This window comes from Vigna unguiculata, chromosome 8 (genome assembly GCF_004118075.2).
Source record: "Vigna unguiculata cultivar IT97K-499-35 chromosome 8, ASM411807v1, whole genome shotgun sequence".
Classification (NCBI taxonomy): Eukaryota; Viridiplantae; Streptophyta; class Magnoliopsida; order Fabales; family Fabaceae; genus Vigna; species Vigna unguiculata.
In genome coordinates this window covers 24,278,876-24,300,883 of record NC_040286.1, presented here as the reverse complement: position 1 = coordinate 24,300,883, position 22,008 = coordinate 24,278,876, and the positions used below count along the sequence as shown (strand labels likewise).

At 34.6% G+C, this 22,008-nt stretch overlaps 1 pseudogene; it reads right to left on the bottom strand.

Moving 5' to 3' along the window:
• Positions 1-20,423: 20,423 nt before the first annotated feature.
• On the bottom strand, positions 20,424-21,161 carry LOC114195021 (annotated as a pseudogene).
• Positions 21,162-22,008: the final 847 nt, after the last annotated feature.

The following is a 22,008-nucleotide window of genomic DNA, read 5'->3' as shown; positions in this document are numbered from 1 at the left end:
GTTGTCGTCTTTATTGATGACATTCTTATCTACTCGAGGACTCGGGAAGAACATGTTGATCACCTGAGAGTGGTACTGGGGGTACTCAGAGAACACCAGTTGTATGGCAAGTTGCCTAAGTGCGAGTTTTGGCTTGAAGAAGTGCAATTTCTCGGACATGTCATCTCAGTCAAGGGTATTGTAGTGGACCCGGCTAAGATTGAAACAATGCTTAAGTGGGAAAGGCCTAAGACAGTAACAGAGGTGAGGAGTTTCTTAGGCTTGGCAGGTTATTACAGGAGGTTTGTAGAGGGGTGAAGAGGTGTTTAACTACTACAGAAGGTGAATCCATTGACACAGCTCACAAGGAAGGATCAGCCATTCTCTTGGACTGAGAAATGTGAAGAATGTTTTGAGGAGATGAAGAGGTGTTTAACTACAACTCCAATACTCGTAATTCCAGACACTGGTAGGAAGTTTGAGGTGTACTGTGACGCCTCTTACCTAGGATTGGGGTGTGTGTTGATGCAACAAGGGACGCCAGTTGTAAGATCCGCAAAATTTAATTAATTAAATAAATAATTAATTAATAAATGCGGGTAGGTAGTGCATTTATGACATTAAATTTTGTTGTGTATGACGTGGAAAAGTACTAGCTCAAGTGGTTGAGAGTACTTGATTGTGTGAGAGGACTTGGGTTTGAGTCCTAAGTATGCCAATTGTGTGTTATTTAGTTATTATTGTTTTAATAATATGTTGGGGCATGTTTGTATGACATAATACTCGAATTGTGTGAGTTAGCAAGAAACATGAGTTGGCCTAATGGTTTAGTATTGAATTGGCTTTGGCTTGGTTGACGGTTCGAACCTTGGTGAACTCAAAATTGCTTTTTTTCTTTTTTTTTACTAAAAAGTTAGTATGGCCTGAATACGAAAGGGTAGAGACAACCCTAGCAGAATTGAAAAATAACTAAATGATGGGCCTTGACTAGCAATTAAAATACCATTAAGGCTATTTTTTTGTTTTTGCACTTAACACCACTATTAAGGCACCTATAAAAGGTCAGAATTTTGTGAAAAGAGGGTTTCTGCAGTTCTAGTTTTGAATCAATTGTGTGATGAGCGAATTGGAGAGGATTGGGAGATTTCCTAGGGCAAATTGTGGAAGCACTAAGGGAGTTTCGTGTTGGGCAAGAAGAAGAGCTGTAAGCTTATACTTTTGCAAGGGGAAATTCCAGGTTAGGGGAGCTGAGCCAAATTTCTGTGTTGTCGTATTGTCTTGCATGATCTTTGATGAAACCATGTCTGAATTTCGTGCTGCACATGAAGGGATTTTGGGGTTATGGGTTTTGGGTCCTGTTTTATTGAATTATGGCCTAAAAGCATGAAAATAATGGGGTATGCACTACCTATTCTCTAATTGTGCAAAGTTGGGTTGCTGGGGATCTATTTTAGTGTCCAATTATGCGCTTATGACTAATGAGATTGTGTTGAATAAAATGGTATGAAATTGGAGTATATTTTGGGTGCGATTGTTGTTGTTGTGTGCGTGAAACAGTGCCAGAGTCTGCATGTCTCGCTCAGGCGAGCCAAGCTCGATTAGGCGAAATATGCAGGGACTCAGAAATCTCTCTCTGCTTGAGCAGTTCACTCAGGCGAGGTGATTTGGTCTTGGGCGACAGACCATCTCCATTAGGCGAGTGTGACTCGCCCAAACGAGAATCCGTGTGTGTCTCGAGTGTGTTGGTTGCGCATCTCGCGCAGGCGGGGTTTGTTGTTTAGGCGAAAGTGCGTCTCGCTCAGGTGAGAGTCTCTCGCCTAAGCTAGAGTTCGAAGAACATTCTGATGGTGGTTTAACTCGCAGCCCAAGCGAGAGATGAGAGTCTTGGACGAAACATGATCTCGCCTAGGCGAGTGTAACTCGCCTAAGTGAGGGTTCATGGTTGGTTTTGTGTATGGTGCTCGCTCAGGCGAGGTAACCTAGCCTAAGCGAGATGAACTGGAATGCTTAGGCGAGAGATGGAAGTTTAAGTCCAGGGATGGATGGATGATAAGTTTAAAAGCAATAAATTTTGCAGTATTGGATTGACTGAAGTTTGAATGGTGATGCGTGATCTATGAGGCTTCTAAGATATCTCGATGGTGAGCTTGTTGGTGTTCCATGGGTTATGCCTCGAAACGTATCCTTGAATTGTGGCTCAGAATAGGGGTTAAGCACGTGGCATTCTATGGGTTGTGGCCCGAAATGATTTCCCTTGAGTTGTGGCTCGGGATAGCGGATGAACACGAGGAACCTTTGAGTTGTGGCTCGGGTTGGCGAGTGTGCCGGTGTGAGTGTGCTGGTTGTGGCCAGTACAGATGGGTCCGGATGGATTGCCCTCCTCAGTGATTCACTAACGAGTTTGGTAGTTCTGGGACACTACGGACTATGTTCGTATTCGGGAACTCCACCTGGTGTTACGGTGTGTGATCCGTAGCATGGTTTCTGCACGTGCTCTATCAGTTGTGGCCGATAGGTGAGGCAGCAAGGCGCCTTGAGATATTTAATAAAAGATGTAGAACACTGCTAACACAATTGTGGCCATGTTAAAGAATTGTAGCGAGTTTCCCTGATGTACTTTAATATACGTGGTGGTGGCCATGTGGAGGGAAGGTAACGAGTCTTCCACGAAGTGCATCGGTGTACATGGTAGTGGCCATGTGATGGAAATGGAGTAAGTTCTGTGGGAAATGAAAGGATATTATATATGGTTGTGGCCATGCGGTATAAGGGAAGAGTTTGTGTTATTGATGTATTATTTTTATTGATTATACATGTATATGTGTGTTTGGTATATTTTTATGTGTTTCATCTGTTAGCTCACCCTATTTGCTTGTGTTTGGCGATGATCGCGTACGCGGTACACGTGAGTAGGTGATGATGCAGGTGGAGCTGGTGAGGCTTAGTTGCGGAGAGAGGATGATCATAGGATCTTTTTCTTTATGTTTTCTTTATTTTATTTGAAATGGATTGTAAAGGCTCATGGAATATTTTGATTATACTTGCAGTTTTGTATTTATGGACTTATTAGTAAATTAATAAAGTTTTAAATTTCCCGTGTTTTGGGAAATGGGGTATTATTAAATGTAAGGTAATTAATTACTTTATTTTATTTTATTAAATTCGTAATATCCTGACGGGATGTTACACCAGTGGCGTATGCTTCGCGGCAATTGAAGGTACATGAGAAAAATTACACGACTCATGACTTGGAGCTAGCAGCTATTGTATTTGCTCTTAAGTCTTGGAGGCACTATTTGTACGTCTCTCAATTTCAAGTATTCGGCGATCACAAAAGTCTGAAATACTTGTTTGATCAAAAGGAGTTAAATATGAGGCAGCATAGCTGGATGGAGTACTTGAAGGACTACGACTTTGAATTGTGCTATCACCCGAGCAAGGCAAATGTCGTAGCCGACGCTTTGAGTCGAAAGAAGATGCACATTTCTTGCATGATGGTAAAGGAGTTGGAGCTGATTGAGAAACTTTGATATATGAATCTGGGAATGCAGTTTGGGCAAGATTTCATACAGTGTAGCTTGTTGAAAGTCACCAATGAGTTTTTGAATGAAATCTGTGAGGCTCAGGGACAGGATATGGAATTACAACAGTTTGTCAGATGGTTGGGTGTAACATCCCTAAGGAATATTACTTAATTAAAATAAACTAATATACAAAGTGAAATTTAAAAGTGCAATTTTATTATTCCCAAAGCGGGAAAATTTAAAAATGTGTAAACACGCGCCAAAATTTATATGAAATTAAATCATAATGTCGATACAATTCCAAAATGTCAAACATAATGAAAGCATAGTAGAAATATCCCTAGCTCTAATCCCAGCTAGCCCTCACTCCATCACCTGAGCACCATTAGCATCACCTGTACCATCACCTGCTCCCGTGTAACGAATTACACGATCATCGCCAATCACAAACAGAAAGGGTGAGCTCATAAACTGTTAACATATAAGTTAATAAAAAAAATCAAGATAAACCCATCTATTTTATTCTAGTTAATTCTTGGCTAAGACCTTAATCCCCAAGGCTTTTCAACCTTCACAACACACAAATAGTTAGCCTCGGATATAGGGTTTATGTTGCTCACACGAACCTGCCCGCTCGTGGTCCTGCCTCTAAGAACCTCCCCGCTTGTAGTCTTGCTCTACGAACCTCCCCGCTCGTAGTCCTGCTCTACGTACCTACCCGCCCGTAGTCCAACACACGTGATCCACTAGCTACGTACCTCCCTACACACAGCATCTCTCAAGTGTGAGCACGAGACATACGAACCTACCTTGCTCGTATCCCCACACGAGAGTAACAGGATATAAACCTTCCCGCTCATATCATCACGTGTTCACCACCATCTATGAACCTACCCGTTCATGGCACAGCATCCCCTGATCCAAGTCTCACATCACAACATGATAACAAAAACAAGAAAAGCACATTACGCTACACAGGGTACATACTCAAGTTGGTCTTAGGGATTCCAATGCTTTCACGAACCATGCCCGCTCGTGGTAAACTCTATGAACCTCCCCGCTCGTAGTCCAACTCTACGGACCTCCCCGCCCGTAGTCTAACACACGTGATCCACCAGCTACGAACCTCCCCGCTCGTAGCATCTCTCAAGTGTGAGCACGGAACATACGAACCTCCCTGCTCGTATCCCCACACGAGAGTATCAGGATATGAACCTCCCCGCTCATATCATCACATGTTCATCACTAGTCATGAACCTACCCGCTCACGACAACATCAAGCATATCCCAGACCAGGACCAACACAACAAGCCATGCAAAACATATCACCACGCACCGTGCCACTACACCATCGCCTAGCGCAGCCTAAGCACCACTAGGCGAAATGGAAATATAGACCGCCTAGCGGTTCCACCTAACCGACAAGCGCCACAACTCACAAGACATCCCTGTTTCCTACTATCGCCTGACGGTCCACTCTACGCCGCCAGGCACTACACCATTAAAGTGACACTACTGGGTTTAGATACTCTAATTCATTTCCTAGCATTCAACCATTCAATTCTCAAACATCCAAAAATCAACATACACATTCATATATTCCAAATTACAACATCACAACACATATGCATCTTTCAAGTATAAACACACATTCCTCTCTTTTATAATTCATATATACTTACCTCTTAAATCAATTTCAACACACACTTTAGTTTCCCCTTCTCATTTTCTCTAATCACATGCTTACGAAAACTGCACAGACTGGAAATATCGGTGGCGCCTAGCGGCATAAAAATAGCTCCGAGCGAGACCTGCTCCGCGAAAACACGAACAACAACGTTTTTCGTAAACAGAACAGCACAGTCATCGCCTGGCAGCAGCTCTTTACCACCAGGCGGTTCTTAACAAAAACCTAGAAAATAGGTTGTTTTAACATGAGTCGCTCGGCGGTAGTTTACGTGCCGCCAGGCGGTGCATACAGTTCTGGAAAAATATCCCATATTTTTTCAGCACCTGTGAAGAACCCTAAATTCCCAACTCTCATTCCTTTCAATTACACGCATAAAATTAAGACCATTTGGTTTCTTCCGATCCCGACCCCAACAAGGCGGCCCTCGCCTTCTTCACATATTTTCCTCCACCATACGTAGTGGGCAGCTCCGCCTTCCTTTTCGTTCCCCCGTGCACGTGCACTTCCACTAGGGACTCTTGTAGATTGGGAACTTCACTGCTCCCAACAACCTTCGTCGCCTTCTCCTTCCTCAACGTCTGAAAAAGTGTCAAGTTCTTTTTCCCAGCTTGTGCCATGTGCCCTGCATTATTTACCCCAAACGTTGGTTAGTTAACTTACACACACCATAGCACTTAAAATTACAAAAAGATACCTTCAATATCAACAATTGGATGAACCGAATTATAAACCCTAACTAAGCCCTTAGTGGGCAGCCTATCATTAAATTTCATCAGCGTCTCCACCACCTCCTTATCCGCCACCGATAATATCTCAATCTTCATGTCCTTATACTGCCTAGGGTTATTGGTCCAACTAAATGGGAACTTAGAGCTCCCGTCATCGTTATAGAAATACGACCTCCCAGCCTCATTCACTACTACTTTGAAGAATCCATCCTTGAAATGTTTGAATGACTGGGTGAACGCGTCCAGCCTGCTTATATTCGATCGGCTCACCAACGATAACCACGTTGTCGGATGTCGTGGCCTTGTGTCATAGAAATACAAAAAAGCCTACGGAGAGGGTTGCATGTACAATGACTGGTAGAGAACACGAAAGGCTTACAAGTATGCCCAACTATTCGAATGCAGCTAGGTAGGGGCAACGTTTAGTAGACAAAGTACCCATGGTAAAGTCATCAAATGGTAGCCTCACGTGCAATTGTGAAAAATGGCACATATATATGTAGAAAAACTTTTTAGCCACTCCCTCTTGGCCATGACAAACGCATTCAACGGCACTCACCCGCTCCAAAGACATTATATCACGGCTTACATCTCTCCCCACGATAGGAGTACAGTTAAGCCATGACTCAAGCAATCTCGACCATCTAAATAATGAAGATTGGTTCTGGACATCCGCAATGACCCATTCATAACCGGCCTTAGCCGACCAACTACTCTCTACTATCTCCTCTAGAGGGTCTTCTCTCACCTCAGTCACCGTCTCCATCGGAATCCTCCCCATCCCAACCATAGGACCACCACTCCCATCATCAGACTGTCTACCTCCATCTTCCCTAGACCGTCCACTCCCACTACTCGATGAAGATAATGACATACTATCGCTAGTACTAGACATACCTTTTTTTAATAAGTAAGATGCCTGCAAGAACACATAACTTATCAGACAACTCTAACGCACTAAAATCATTGCTCTCAGATCTCTTAAAAATGAACCAACGTAAACAAACTTTCCACAACAACCACATTTATAAATAGCGATCTGAACCGCTACAACTCCTTCCCCCCAAAAGTTACAAGACACACGAAGCGTCACAATGCACACGAAATGTCACAATACTTAAAACGGCGGCGCAAAACCCTTCTGATTAGACCTCTAACATCTACCACCTTTTCACCTACCACCACCTATTACGACTTTAGCCTTAACACTATTCATCACACTTAAAGGCTGGGGGACTGGTGTATTACACCTAAGCGGCCCAACAAAACTGCTCACACTTCTCATCCTATGCCATTATAGTTATACCGACATAGGCTGGGGGACTGGTGTACTGCACCTAGGGAGCTGATGAGTTTAAATTTTTGCCCTCATTTAATGTGTAAATTAGGGGATTTAATTGAATTTTTGTGCTTAAAGATTGATTTAATTAGGATTTGTGAGTATTGGATTTATTGAGTACATTTGGTAAAAATGGCGTAAAAATTGATTTTAGTTGCATAAAATATTATTGGATATTCTAACGTTTGTTAATGCAGCTGAAGTTTAATTTGGGTCATTAAAAGTGTATATTTGAAATATTAAAAGTTATAAAATAAGTCCAAAATCAAGAAATTCTGGAAAAGAATAATTCAGGAGCTAAATGCACCCCCTAGTTTTTATTTACACACTCCTTCTAAAGTGGACCATCAAAAACTTGTTTTGCACCCCCCAGTTTTTACTAAGTCGCACCCCTCCTACCACTTAAATTACACTCAACCAAATCATGTAATGTGGCAATCCTAACCTTTCAAATCAGGCCAACCATATGCTGACACGTGGCAATAATCCTTGCACTAACAAGTTGTCCAATGGAAGGCTGCCACGTCATTGTCTTCAACCCTAGCCTCTTCTCCTGGAAACCCTAGCAACCACGGCCACCATAGTAGCACTCAGCCGCCACTCTCGCCGTCAAATTGCCGGCAGCCATTGCGACAATCACTTGCACGTTGAATTTGCTCCACCTTCGCCGAAAAATGCATCTGACCAGCATCCATGCCGTCACGCGCAGCCAAGGGAGGAAGGAGGAAGGAAGAGCAAACCCTAATTCTGGAGAGAGTGTTTGTGCCACATGTCAGCATCTGATAGGGCAGTCAAATTGGTCAACTGGTCAAAATTGGTCAACTAGTCAAAGCTAGCAGTCAACTCTGGTCAAAACTGTAAAAATGGTTAAACAAGAGGGGCAGAATTGGAAATTGGACAGAAATTAATTTACTAATTAATTAAATAAAGATAAAATATTTTAGCAGCCGAACAGATAAAGTCCAAGTCCGATTGAAGCCTATATAAAGAGACCTAAGGGAGCAAAAGGGAGAAACTTGGCAACTCTCTAGTTTTGGCAAACACTGTCATCCACTACATCTCTCAATCTTCCTTTCTTTTATTTTCTTTCCTTCACCATATTTTATCATGTATTCCATCAAAGCCATGGAGGGCTAAGCTTTTAGTGTTGATTCCACTATAATTTCTTAATTGGATTCTGAGGTTAGATGAATTAATTTATTTGTTATTTTGATTATTGTTATGGTTTTTGTTTATCTATGTCCTTTGTTTCTTAATTGAATAGAAAATAATGATTTTGAATCTACACGCATGCTAATCATATGAGTTAAAAGGTTTTTAAATTAAATTGAGACTTTACTTTGATTTTATTTAAAAACTTTCATTTAATTAAATAAGTTTTTGCCAATAATTGAGATTGTACTTTGATTAAAGGTAATCACTTTAACTAAAATTAGTCAAGACTTTACTTTGATTAATTAAGTTTTCTATTTGGTGAGGAAACAAAGGAATAGACATGATTAGGCATAGTAAAATTTAATTGAGACTGTACTTTGGTTGAATTTACTATGGATAATCTAAAAGTTCTCACTTTTAATTGAGATTGTACTTTGGTTAAAAGTGAGAACGCCAACAAATTAATTGAGACTTTACATTGATTGATTTGTAAATCAACAACAATAATTAATTTAATAATAATCTCTAGATAACCAATGAAGAATCCTATTTTGAAAAAGCAGTGGAATTGACCTATTTTCTATTACTTGCTTACAATCTTTTATTTGTGTGACATTCACTCTTTGCATATCAAAACCCCCATATTTTTATTATTACTAGTTTTAATTGCAATTTTATAAGAATCAAATATTTGAGATCAATTTCGTATTCATTGTGAGACGACTCAGGGTTATCTTAACCCTAACTATTTTGTTCACTACTAACTTGGTAATACTGAAGTTGCTAAAGTTAAGTAGTGGTAATTTGATCGCTTAACGACAGCGATATCAAATTTGGCGCCAAAACTACTCACACTTCTCATCTTATGCCGCTATAGTTATACCGACATAGGCGGGGGGACTGGTGTACTGCACCTAGGCAGCCTAACACGACTATACGATAAAATCTGCCTACATAGCCCACAAGCATGTACACACTTAACAAATGAATCAATGAACAAGCATAAGCGGACTAGGCCACCTATTTCAAAGGACAGGACGACATCTGTCGACCATTCCAAACTTAGAATATTGAGACAAACCCCTTAAGACCAACAATCATTGAATTAAGGGGGTCTGGGCCTGGCCCAGGCCCACCTACGACCCAATCAATAATCCAGCCCATGACAAGGTCAAACATAATTAATAAACTATAAATACGCATGGACCCCAACAATTAAAGGTACCCATTCATTAATCCCTTAATCACAAGATTTGACTTTCTGAGAATCCTTTGGTTGACTTGAGCGTCGGAGTCTTCTTCGCAGGTAACCCCTCTCGGGTCCAAGCCAGTCCAAGCTGTGATACCAGCAGATGGCATACATGCACCGAGCAGAAGCCAACTAGAGAGATTGTGGATTGAGGTAAGGTGATGTTTGTGTCTGACTTCTCTTATTTGTTCTCCGCAAGAACAGAAATAATATAATAATATTAATAATTGGAACAATTATAATACAATTATAATAATAAAAAAATTATTATTTTTATTATTATAAAATAATAAGAATAATTTAATAATATTAATAATAATAGTAATAATAATGTAGTTGTAGTGGTATTTTTGTAAATATCGAGAGTGGCATTTTAATAGATAATGATGGTAGTAAGGGTATTCATTGGTGGCATTGTATATTCAGAAAAGTAGGAAGGACGTTTTAGTAAATTAGGTAGTATTTGGATGCAAAATGACCAAATAACTAAAAGTAAGTATATACATTAAAATTTTAAGTAGGGGTGAATTGTATATATATGGTAGACTTCACTAGATCAATTTCGTATACCCTATGTTTCGTTTACAATTTTTTTTTCACTGTGTTCAGTCATGTTTATTTACACTCATATAGGTTGTACATTAGAAGTTTCATTCCATTATTTTTATAATTTTCTTTAAAGGTAATTAAAGAAAATTATAAAAATAAGGAAACTAAATTGTGAATATATTGTGAATTTTACTTCCTTTCGTCTAGTTTGATTTCATTGAATATATTGTGAATTTTACTTCCTTTCGTCTAATTTTACTTAAAAGCATTTGGAACTGATTATGTGTGGTAATTTTATGTATTCTTTTATGATTTTCTACAATATTTAGCAAAACAGAACTTGAGCAACTTTAAGGTAGATTCTAGAACATTCAAATTTTGCCCCCACAACTCAAGCAGAAGATATGGTGCTTAAGCCACACGAAGAAAACTTCACCATGAAGTAACCTCAAACACCAAGATTGGTGCTCAACCCATGGAGGAAACCCATCATTGAAGGAAAGCTCTGTGACCAGACTGCAAGAAATGCACTTAAGATTCAAGGAAACCTTCCATGGGAGGAAAACTCAGATGCTTTGCCACCATGATTAGAGTTACAACCATCCCATATTTTTCTATAAGTTAAGGGGCAGAACCCCTTCATAACATCCAGAATTTGAGTAGATCATAGTTTCTCTTTTTAAATTCTCTCTCTTCACTTGTAAAATCTTTCAAAATCTAGAGGAAACATGAGGAAGGGGCAGCTTCTCCTAGGATCAATTGTTAGAATCATCATGAGTTGTTGAACTTCCAAGTGTTGGGATTGGATGTAGCTCTTATGAACTTATGAATGGTATTGTTTTATTGTTTTACTCAACCTTATAGATCCAATTGAGTCATCTGAAGTTGTTAGGAGACAAACATGTCCTTATATGACTCAATTGGTAATGAAGCTTCATGCACGGAATTGGTGAAGAATTAAAGCTTCCTTGTAGTGTTGGAGAAGATGGATCGAAGTTTAGATGAATGTTGGTAGTGGAATGTAGTGTGAAGAGGTTCCTAAGAGGTTAGGCTAACTTAGGGAAGAAGGCTATAGGGGAATTCTAGGTGAATAGCTCTAGCAATTGGACTCTCAAGACAAATGAATCACAGAGTGCTCTCAACATGTATCTTTGCATTAATCTCAAGAGTAACCTTAGAATGAGTGTGGAGGCTTGCTTATATAGCCTAGTATTCGGCCAGCCACACTAATTAAGCATGTGCACACTTAATTCTAGATATAAATCTAGATCTCCTTATTTGGTGGATCAAAGGACATGTGGCACTTCACACCTTCCACATTGTAGCATGTGCTTCAGGTGATGAAAATGCTAGGCTAGCCATTCGGCCAAGGATGAGTTCAATGAGGCCGATAGCCCAATTGAACTTAAACTTGGTGAATTTTGATCCAATCCATACTAAAGCACATATTATTAAAAGATGGCCCAATTACATTTGTTGAAATACAATCTAGACAAATGTATCTATCTAAATCTTAATATCCTCCTTGGCTCATTTGAATAATAGATGAATAGCTTTGGGCTTCAAAGGATTTTGAGAATCGCCATCTTCTTGAATCTTTTTAAGCATTCCTTTAGTGATTAGGCCTGGTGGGTTTGGGCCTTGTGTTCGGTGATAGAGGTCGTACCCCACTAAATTAAAACGATTAAAATGCAGTATGTGACAGTTGAACCAAGTCGTCTCCCAACGACCAATGTTCGTGTTCAAAGCTTCAATTTCCAGAATTAAACACAAGGGGGGGTTGGCAGATTCTGATTCACAACAAACTTCAATTTGCAGATAAATTTAACAGTTATATGAACACGCAATGATTCCTTGATTCAATTGAAAGTCCACCAATCACAAATTACCAAATTAATTGTTCTATTCGAATTTGCTCTCATGAATCCTAAGTAATCAACTAAGCGAAAATTACCATGGATTCATTGTCACTAAGCGCAACAAATTTCATGCAGTTAACACCCACATATTGAAGCAAGTTGTGACAAAACTCATAAACATTAAGCATGAATACGAGCCATTAATGTGCACACACGAATTTGAGATTAAGTATGCATAAAAAATGTGTTTATCATCAAAACACAACCTGAAATAGAGGCAATTTTGAATGGAACCCCAAAAAACGACCAACAATCTCATGGTTTCATTTCAATTTCGTCAAGGAATCAATGCAATAAGGTTAGCTAGACATCAAAATGGAACAATCCCAAGCACTTCAAATCTGAAACAGAACATCAAAAATCAAAAACCCTAACTTATGAATTCTGAAAACGCAAATCAAGATCAAAAGAGAGATTTCAAAGCTTTAATGGAATGTAAAATGGTGTTGTGATATATAAATACGAAAACCCCATCAATGGGTGTTGTTCCAAGTCAATAAATTCCACAAAATAAACTGCCCAAGCTAGAAAACGAATTCAAAACCTAAAACCCTCATGGGGAGCTGTCAAATGTGCATAAAAACGGTAAAAACTAGGCAAAAATGTGAAAAAATGCAAGGAACACCTCCATGGAAGCTTGGAGAACAAAAAATGGAGGTTGGAGAGAATGGGGAAGAAGAAGAGTGTGGCTCCTTGCATGCATCCAGACCTAATTTCGTGGTCCCATCACCCCTTGCCATAGTAATTACAAAAATGTCATTCTGCCACTCAGAATTACAAAAATGTCACTCTTGGGCCTCTAATGTTGGCCCATTCACTCAAATGACGTGGAAATGATGTGGCAATGATGTGGCAAGTCTCTTCAACTAAATATTAATGTCCAAGCTCCAAAATTGCTTCACCCAAATACCTAAATATAATTAAAAACGAAAATTAGACCAAATAATGCGAAATTAACTCGGATTTGGAATAGTGGCCCAATAAAGCCTAGCAGATGAAAAACACACTAAAGATGAACAATTAAGCATTGAACAACTACCAAATGGATACACAAAGGCTAGTGGAATGGAGGAAAATAATGACTCATCATTGGGCTTGATGGGGTTGGGCCCAAGTTATCAACTGGTGTAAAGAGTCTTAATTGGTAATGCAAATAGTTCATTCATCAAGGGTGAGACTAGGGATGTCAACAGTACGGATGGCAACGGGGCGGGACGGGCACGCGTTTTGCTATCCCATACCCATCCCCATAGAAAAAATTCATCCTCATCCCCATACCCAAACCCAACGGGTATCAAACTTTTATCTCATCCCCATCCCTACAGGGTAACGGGTATAATCTTGTACCCATACCCACATCCGTTTTCTTACTACTTCAATAATAATTTTGATTAATTTGTATAAAATAATAAAAAATTATGGTAAAAGAAACATTATATTATCAAATATTCCATATTAGAAGGATGGTTGTTTCTTCGATATCAAATATATTAAAATAAATTATAATTATTTACATTTTAGATTATAATGCCAAATAAAATTTCATGAGGACCAAATAATTATTAAATTTGCAAATATTAATGAAACATAGTAGAAAAATTTAAAAATAATTTTTAAAAAATATAAAAGGAAAAAAATATGCAAATTAAAATATATTTTAAATGTCTCTTTTCTTCAATCTTTTAAATTCTAATGAATATATTTTTTATACACTAATAAAAGTTATAATACATCATTCGATCAAAATGATACATATAACAAATAATAATTATAATAAAAGTTTAAAATAAATTATAATTATTTACATTTTAGATTATAATACCAAATAAAATTTCATGAGAACCAACACATTTATTAAATTTACAGACATTAATGAAACCTAGTTGATAAAATTTAAAAATATTTAAAAAATATATAAAAGGAAAACAAATATTCAAATTAAAATATATTTTAAATGTTTGTTTATACACTAATAAAAGTTATAATACATCATTGAATCAAAATGATACATAGAACAAATGATAATCATAATAATAAAATTTTAACATAGATCTTGTATCTTTTGAACTTCAATTATGTTGGATGGAGATAAAAAAAATCATGACAATTACATTAAATTTTTATATTGTAGTAAATAAAGTTTATTTATACAATTATAGTGAAAAAATTACAGTATGATTGATAATGAGTTAGAAAATAAAAAATAACTAGATAAAATATATCGAAATAGTATTCTACATAATGAAAATAAACAAAAAATAAAAATATTAAAAAATTAACAAATGTTTATAAACAATTTGAGATACTATTGAAAGAAATTGCACCAAGAAAAACAAATGTATAATTAAGGGTATAATAAGATGAAAACTACCTCAGAGATCTAAGAAAATTTTTCAAATATCAACATATATACTCAATGATCGAGAAATAACAAAAATTGTTTTAGTGAAACAAAAGAGTTTTTCAAATGAAACAAAAACTAATAATAATAAGTAAATGATGTTCTTTATATTACCTAGTAAACCAAAGGTTTGTGTTATTAAATGTTTAAATTGAGAGTATTAAACATTTTCATGTGAAAGGAAAATATACAATAAATAAAAATATTATAAAATAAGAGAAATATTCAAATGTGAGACATAAATTTTTTTAATTGACTTACATCTTTTTAACATTATTACATAAAAGTTATGATAAGATGAAAAATATAATTGAGATGCGAATGAGTTTGATGACAAACCAAATAATTAGAATAAATAAAAAATAATATATATATATATATATATATATATATATATATATATGATTACTTAATTAATTGTAAATATTTTAATAATTTAAACGAGGACGGGTATTATGGCGGGGATATGTACATCCTCATGCCCATCCCCATACCCAATTGAAAAAGTTGGGGATTACCCATACTCATACCCATACCTAGTGAATGCGGGGATTCCCCGTCAAAACGGGGACGGGTTCGGGCAATACCCACGGGGACGAGTTTATTTGCCATCTCTAGTCAACGGGGCGCGTAGGGTATGGGTAGTAGCTCCCCCATAGCCTACCCACTAGATAAATATTCGCCTCGTACCCGTACCCATATTTGTCGGGTATCCGTTATATGGGTACCCATCTATTTTTTTTCATATCCGCGGGTATCCATGGGTACCCGCAGATATTTAAAAAATAAATATTTAATCATAAATTCAAATAAAATAAAATAAAATACATCACTGTCATAAATTTTAAATAAAGTTCAAACAAACTCAAGTTCATACAAGTCCAAATAATTATAAAAATAAATATAAAATGACGTTCAACACAATGGAAATTCTTTAATTAGTGTTTTGATCAACAAGTCCACTTTCTCTTACTGATTCTTAAAAAATAATCAAATAATAAACCCCAACTGTCAAGTGCCAAGTATTCTTATTTTGATTCCATCATTTGACAACAAGCATACCATAAACCTCATTGTCTATATAGAGTTTGATATATATGTCTAATTTCAAAGAAGGGTAAGAGAAGAATGTCAATAGGTGTACTTGGAAGAAGACAACGTACCAATACTTGAAGCTGGAAGAATGAAGACAGAAGAAGATAAGATGTGCAGCTTAGAAAATATTAGATCAAAATGTTTTTTTACTAATATATATATATATATATATATATATAAGGGTATTTTTGTGTATTACAGTTTAGCGGGTACGGGTATCTACGGGTACGAATACTATGATACCCGTACCCGCCCCGTTAACATATGGGTATCAAAAATACCCATACCCGCAGATTGCGGGTATCCATTTTTAATATTCGTTCCCTACCCATTGCGGGTTTTATCCGCGGATACCCGCAGGTACGGATATTTTTGACATCCCTAGGTGAGACATCATATTGAGTTTGAATGTCTTTAAGTCTTGGTGATCGAGACATTGGTCCAGGATTATATTAGTGTACTTCCAGAAATAATGAATGAATGTTGATAATTCAATGAAACAAGAACTTTGCATAAGAACAGAAGAGTGAAATCTAACCCCAACACACCTTGTTTATACACATGACCCACCCATACTTGTACATTTCTTTAAGTGGTGTCATTATAACTATATAAATATACATTTGACAACTTTAATTCAAATCAATTATCCACATTAATTTAAATTAATAATTTTTTATTTAAACAACAATTTTTCTCTCTTTTATTTTTTGTCATTTATTTTTAAACTATAATGTTAATAACCTATACATACAACAAATTATTATCGAATAAATTACAACAATTTAAATTTATATTAGTAAATTATATTACACTTATACATTTTCCATTTTTAAAATAATTTTTTTCCATCTCCTATTCTGTAACAATTCAAAAACAAAAAGAAAACATTTCAAAATTATAAATCCAACAATAGATATAAAAATTATTTCATTTTATATACATATAACTTTTCTTTTCTTTTTTTCTGCTTTTAGAAAAATTGGAAATTAAAAAAAATAAAAAATTAATTCCTCAATATTATTTTTAATAAATCAGAAATGATTTGTTTGAAGTACACTAAAGTGGTCTATCTTGAGAATTAATATGTGGGGAGGTTTACTGCAGTGAATAAAATCAAAAAGCGGGGTATACGGTAGTAAAAAATTCGATTGAATTGTCTGGCCTAGGCTAGCCTCCATGCCACATCTATAAAAGAGATAAGTCACTTCTATATAATTTTTTATATAATGTATTAAAAATAATTAAACTAAAAAAGAAAATTTTAAAATAATATTTTGACTTCCTTCCGGTAATATATTTTGACTTTTGGAAATCGACTTCCGGTAATTATATTTTGACTTCTAGAAGTTAACTTTCGGTAATATATTTTGATTTTCGAAAGTTGATTTCCGGTAAGATATTTTGACTTCCGGAAGTCGACTTCTAACTATTTATTTTGACTTCTGAAAGTTGACATCCGAAAATAATTTTGGGGTTGTGATGTCCGTAATTTTACTTAAATGGCCAAAAAATATTTTTGGGATTTAAAATTTTTTTGAGGTATAAAACAAATTTTGGAGGTGCAGAAAGAAAGACCCAAATTAAAGACGGTATTAACAGAACTTGGGTTGGGCTGTTGTCAGTCCATTTTAGAAAAGAAAAGATACACAAATTAAAAAATAAGGGGCGGAAAAAGAAATTGGGTTGTTGCAGATTTATTTTGAAAAAGATAAATAAAAAGACCCAAAGAAGAAAATATACAAACATAAATTAATTTTATTATTCAAAATTTTTATACATTTTTACTTTCTTTTTCTTTTTTATTATTATTTTTTATTATTTAACATAAAACTTTTCTAGAAAAGCATTTTACTTTAGGATAAATCAAAAACAGATAAATAAGAATTCATTTATATTAGCAGAGTTATTTCTATAAAAAAAAATAGAATTTTCTTCTTCTTTACCTTCTCTGGAAACTCTCTTACACCTTACTCTAAACTCTCTGCCTTTTTCCAAATACACTAACAAACATTGATAATTTAAAAATATTTTTTTTTTAGTATACGAACATCAATACATTTTGAACATCAATAAAAAAAGTAATGCAAAAACATTAATGTTTTTTGTTTCAGATTAGGTGTAAGACCTTATAAATTCTCAGTTTTTATAAGATGACATTGATTATTTTATTATTATGAAACTTTAATATAAATAGAAAACAATTAAACAAGACTTCATTTATATAAAAATAACCATCTCTAGAAAAATAAGTTGAGTATTAATATCTCGTAAATGGTTCAACTTTTATGTCTTGAAATAAGTTTTGAGATTCAAATTTATTTTTTCCAAAACTACTTTTATTTTGGGTATAATTACTGATTTAGTCTCCTAATTTTTTTGTTTGGTTCAATTTGATCCTCTTATTATTAGTTGGTTCAATTTAGTCCCCAATTATTGGAAAGGGTTCTATTTGGTTATCTCCATTAACTTTGAGTTAACATTGTCTGTACCGAATACGTGTCAAGTCGTGAAATTTTTAATTTTTTTCTAAAACTTTATAAACTGTCGTGTGTTAGATTACCATCGTGCCACGTTGCAGTTTACCGTCGTGACACGTGACTGTGGTAATAGTTGTTTTCAATTTAGTCATCTATTTAAATTTTTGGTTCAATTTAGTACTTTTATTTTTTAAAATGATCCAATTTTGTTCTTTCCAATTTTAGACCAAATTAGTAAATAAACTTAATTATAAATTATATATACATGTTAAAAAAAATTGAATTTATACATCAAATAACAACACCTAAATATTCAAATTATTTTATTTTTTTCAAATGTAAAAATTTTCAAGTGTAAAAAAATTACAAAAGTAAAAAATAAAATAATTTGAGTATTTAGGTGGAGTGATTTTATGTATATATTCAAAAACATTATTGTAACATCTATATGTAAGTTGTAATTAAGTTTATTTAATAATTTGGTCTTAAAGTTGGAAGAACAAAATTAGATTGTTTTAAAAAATAGGGGTACTAAATTGAACCAAAAATTTAAATAGGAAACTAAATTGAAAACATAACTATTACTACTACCATGTGTCAAGACCGTAAACTACCATGTGGTACCATGTGTCAAGACCGTAAACTGCCATGTGGTAGAATTATAACCTGACACGTGGCAGTTTATAAATTTTTTTTTTAAAAAAAGTTAAAAATTAAACAAAAATTTAAAAACATAAAAAATGAAAAATTTCAGGGTTTAACACGTGTCTTGTACGAACATGTTAACTTCAACTTAACATAGAGAACCAAATTAAAATTTCTTAAATAATTGATGAATTATATTGAACAAACCAATAATAAGGAAACTAAATTAAACCAAACTAAGAAAATTAGAGAACTAAATCATTAATTATACCTTTATTTTATTATAAACTTCATAAACTATATTAGCTCTTCTTGGTCTTAAACATATCTTTTGTTAGTTTTATTTGATGATTAATCCAAATAAGAATCACAATCCATTTTCTTCATGTTATTACCATGTAAACTAAAACCAATAAATTATGATCTTTTTTCCTCTTTTTCTTGTTATATTATTATTATTATTATTATTTTACTTTTAAAATTACATTTAATATTTTCATAAAAAAGTTATTTTTCATAAGCTCTATTTTTTTAACTTTAAATAAATATTTCATCAATTTAATTGTGTTTTTACGCTCATATTTTTTATAATTTTAAATATGATATAAAAAAAATTCCAGATAATAGTGATTTAACTTGTATTTAAAACTGGAATGAAAAGTATAACAAAATTTATTAAAGATAAACATAAGCAAATAGGAATAACCATCACAATGTTCCAAACCCCCTTTAGAATTTGGCCCCACTGTGTGATATTTTCTCCTTTTCTTTAATTATAAATTGCCTGATCCTTTGTTTTATGTAGCAAAGTTAAATAAACATCCAATGTATTGGAATTATAGATATTTAGAGAGAAAAATTAACCATGTGTAAATGGAATCAATTTTGATCTTTAACCTTTCAAAATTTAACAAAATCACACATTGACAATTGTGAGACACATTCTAATGTAAATCTCTCTGACTAGTTTGGATATGCATCAAGATCATGTCAATAGATGCAATATTTGCTTACTTTTTTCTCAACTATTGTTTGATAAAAAAAATAGATAAACCAAACAGAAACCAATTAATCATAGCATGCAAGCAAGGACTAACATTCATTGACATGTATAAATTGTATGGCAGAACTCCAACAAATTTCCAAGTCTATTTTGGCTATAACTCAAGCTAAACTTATCAAAATACCAAGCTATTTTGCAACTAAACCAAATTATTTCCTAAAGGAATTATTTCCGAAAGGATTCTTCCATTGTTAGACCACACTTTTTGCAAGCATCATACTAAAAAACAGATAAATAATTAGCTTGACAACATTCTCAACAATGCATAAACTTGATGATGCAGTGATTTCATGAAGGAATGGCCAAAAGCTTCATCCAACAAACAAAGTATCTTTTGCAACTTGCTGCCTAGACCCTAAAGAAACCAAGCAAACCAACTAAACAGCAAGAAACAATCAAACTGGATGATGACAGGCAAAAAGTTGAAGTTTCAAGGAGATTCAACTGACAAGACAATTTCATGTACAAAGATTTTAAGAAACCTCTATCTTATCTTTCTTACACGAGCTTAAGTTTGAAATACAATATTAATACTCTTTGGCATTTTAAATCACAAGCATTATTAGACAGGAAATTATACTTATCCAGGAGAAGAAATGGTACACTTCTAGAAATAAAAAGGCCAACCACTATAACTTGTTCCATTATTCTAGTCAAGAGTGGTTGAAGAGCTTCTTCCACACGTGACTATTGTTTGAGCTGGAAGAGGAACGGAATGGCCACAAAAATGATAAGGGGTTTCTCCTTCTATGGTTTTGAGGCCTGATGTTCTCAATGCTCCTCGAGTTGCTGGCATTGCCACCACCACCATTGCTGCTAGTGCTGACATTCCTTCCTCCCAAACTTGGAGTACCGCGAGAACTAACCTGTCCTTGAGGTGGCAACTCAACACGGCAAACAGGACATGAGTTATGTTGAATCAACCAAGGAACAATGCAGTCAGAATGGTAAATATGGTTGCACGGCATCTCTCTGGCTTCAGTGCCCAGTTCAAATTTATCTTTACAAACTGGACAGTGTGAATCCAAGCAAAGATGTGCCAGTGTTATCCTAATAGTAGGCATAGCATCAATGGAAGATCGTGCAACTGATGATGGACCCGCAGATCGTTCATGGTGAGTTGCTCAATACGGGCTGCAAGCATATAAAACTTTACCGATTCTTGTGATAAATATATACGATGGGGTGCAGCTCCTCGCAACTCATCACGTGCTTGTACAAAACCTTCATGATAGCACGGACAAACATCATGTCTCACATCATGCTCAAATGATGAATATTCTCTCCCATCAACCACAATTGGATGTCTGCATACAGAACACAAGGTTCTTGCTCCACTTGACATCTTTCTTTTTAAGAAGAATTTTTAGTCTGTAATATCTGCACCAAGATTCTAAGTTTTAGGAAAAGAGAAAGAGAAAGTAGGCAGAGAAATTTAGATTCTTTCTAGGTTTATGGATTACTATTAATTTTAACATTTTAAAATATATTAAAAAATATTTAAAATACTAATACATTATATTTTTAATGTTTAACAGTAACAAAAAATTACTAAAAAATATATATCGTAGGAAGAGGGAGAGAGAAGATTCCGAGTTTGATGAAAAAGTCTTGACTGCTTCAAATCAATTATATATTAGATATTTGAAACTTTTTTCGATCTTTTTTATATTACTCTATTTTTTATCATCAAAATTGATAGGTTTTGTATAATGTGACGTGACGGTATGATGTCTATTTACGTACTCAAAATGGCTTAATATTTATTATTTTTTATATGAATAAAAAAAACTTAATCAATAATTTGATTTTTATAAGTATTTGAATTGTTTTAGTTTTTAATATTTATCTTTTATTTAATTAAATTTTAATAATAATTAAATAAAATCAATTTAATTAATGTTATCATGTGTCAAAATCTAAATTATATATTTAACGATATGATCACGTTTATTATATTAATCAAAATTGAGATTCATAAAAACTGAATTACTATTTAAAAGTTAGTTATATAAAAGAAACTTAAAACAATGCGGCTAATTTACTAGTTATCTTATTTAAAGAAAAAACTTGATCTTGAAAACAAATTATTTTAGTTAAATCAATTTTTTTTTTTCAAAATAAACACCAGTTCCTTCCCTGTAATTTTATTGGATAATAGAGTATAAACAAATTTAAGTATCTAATATATT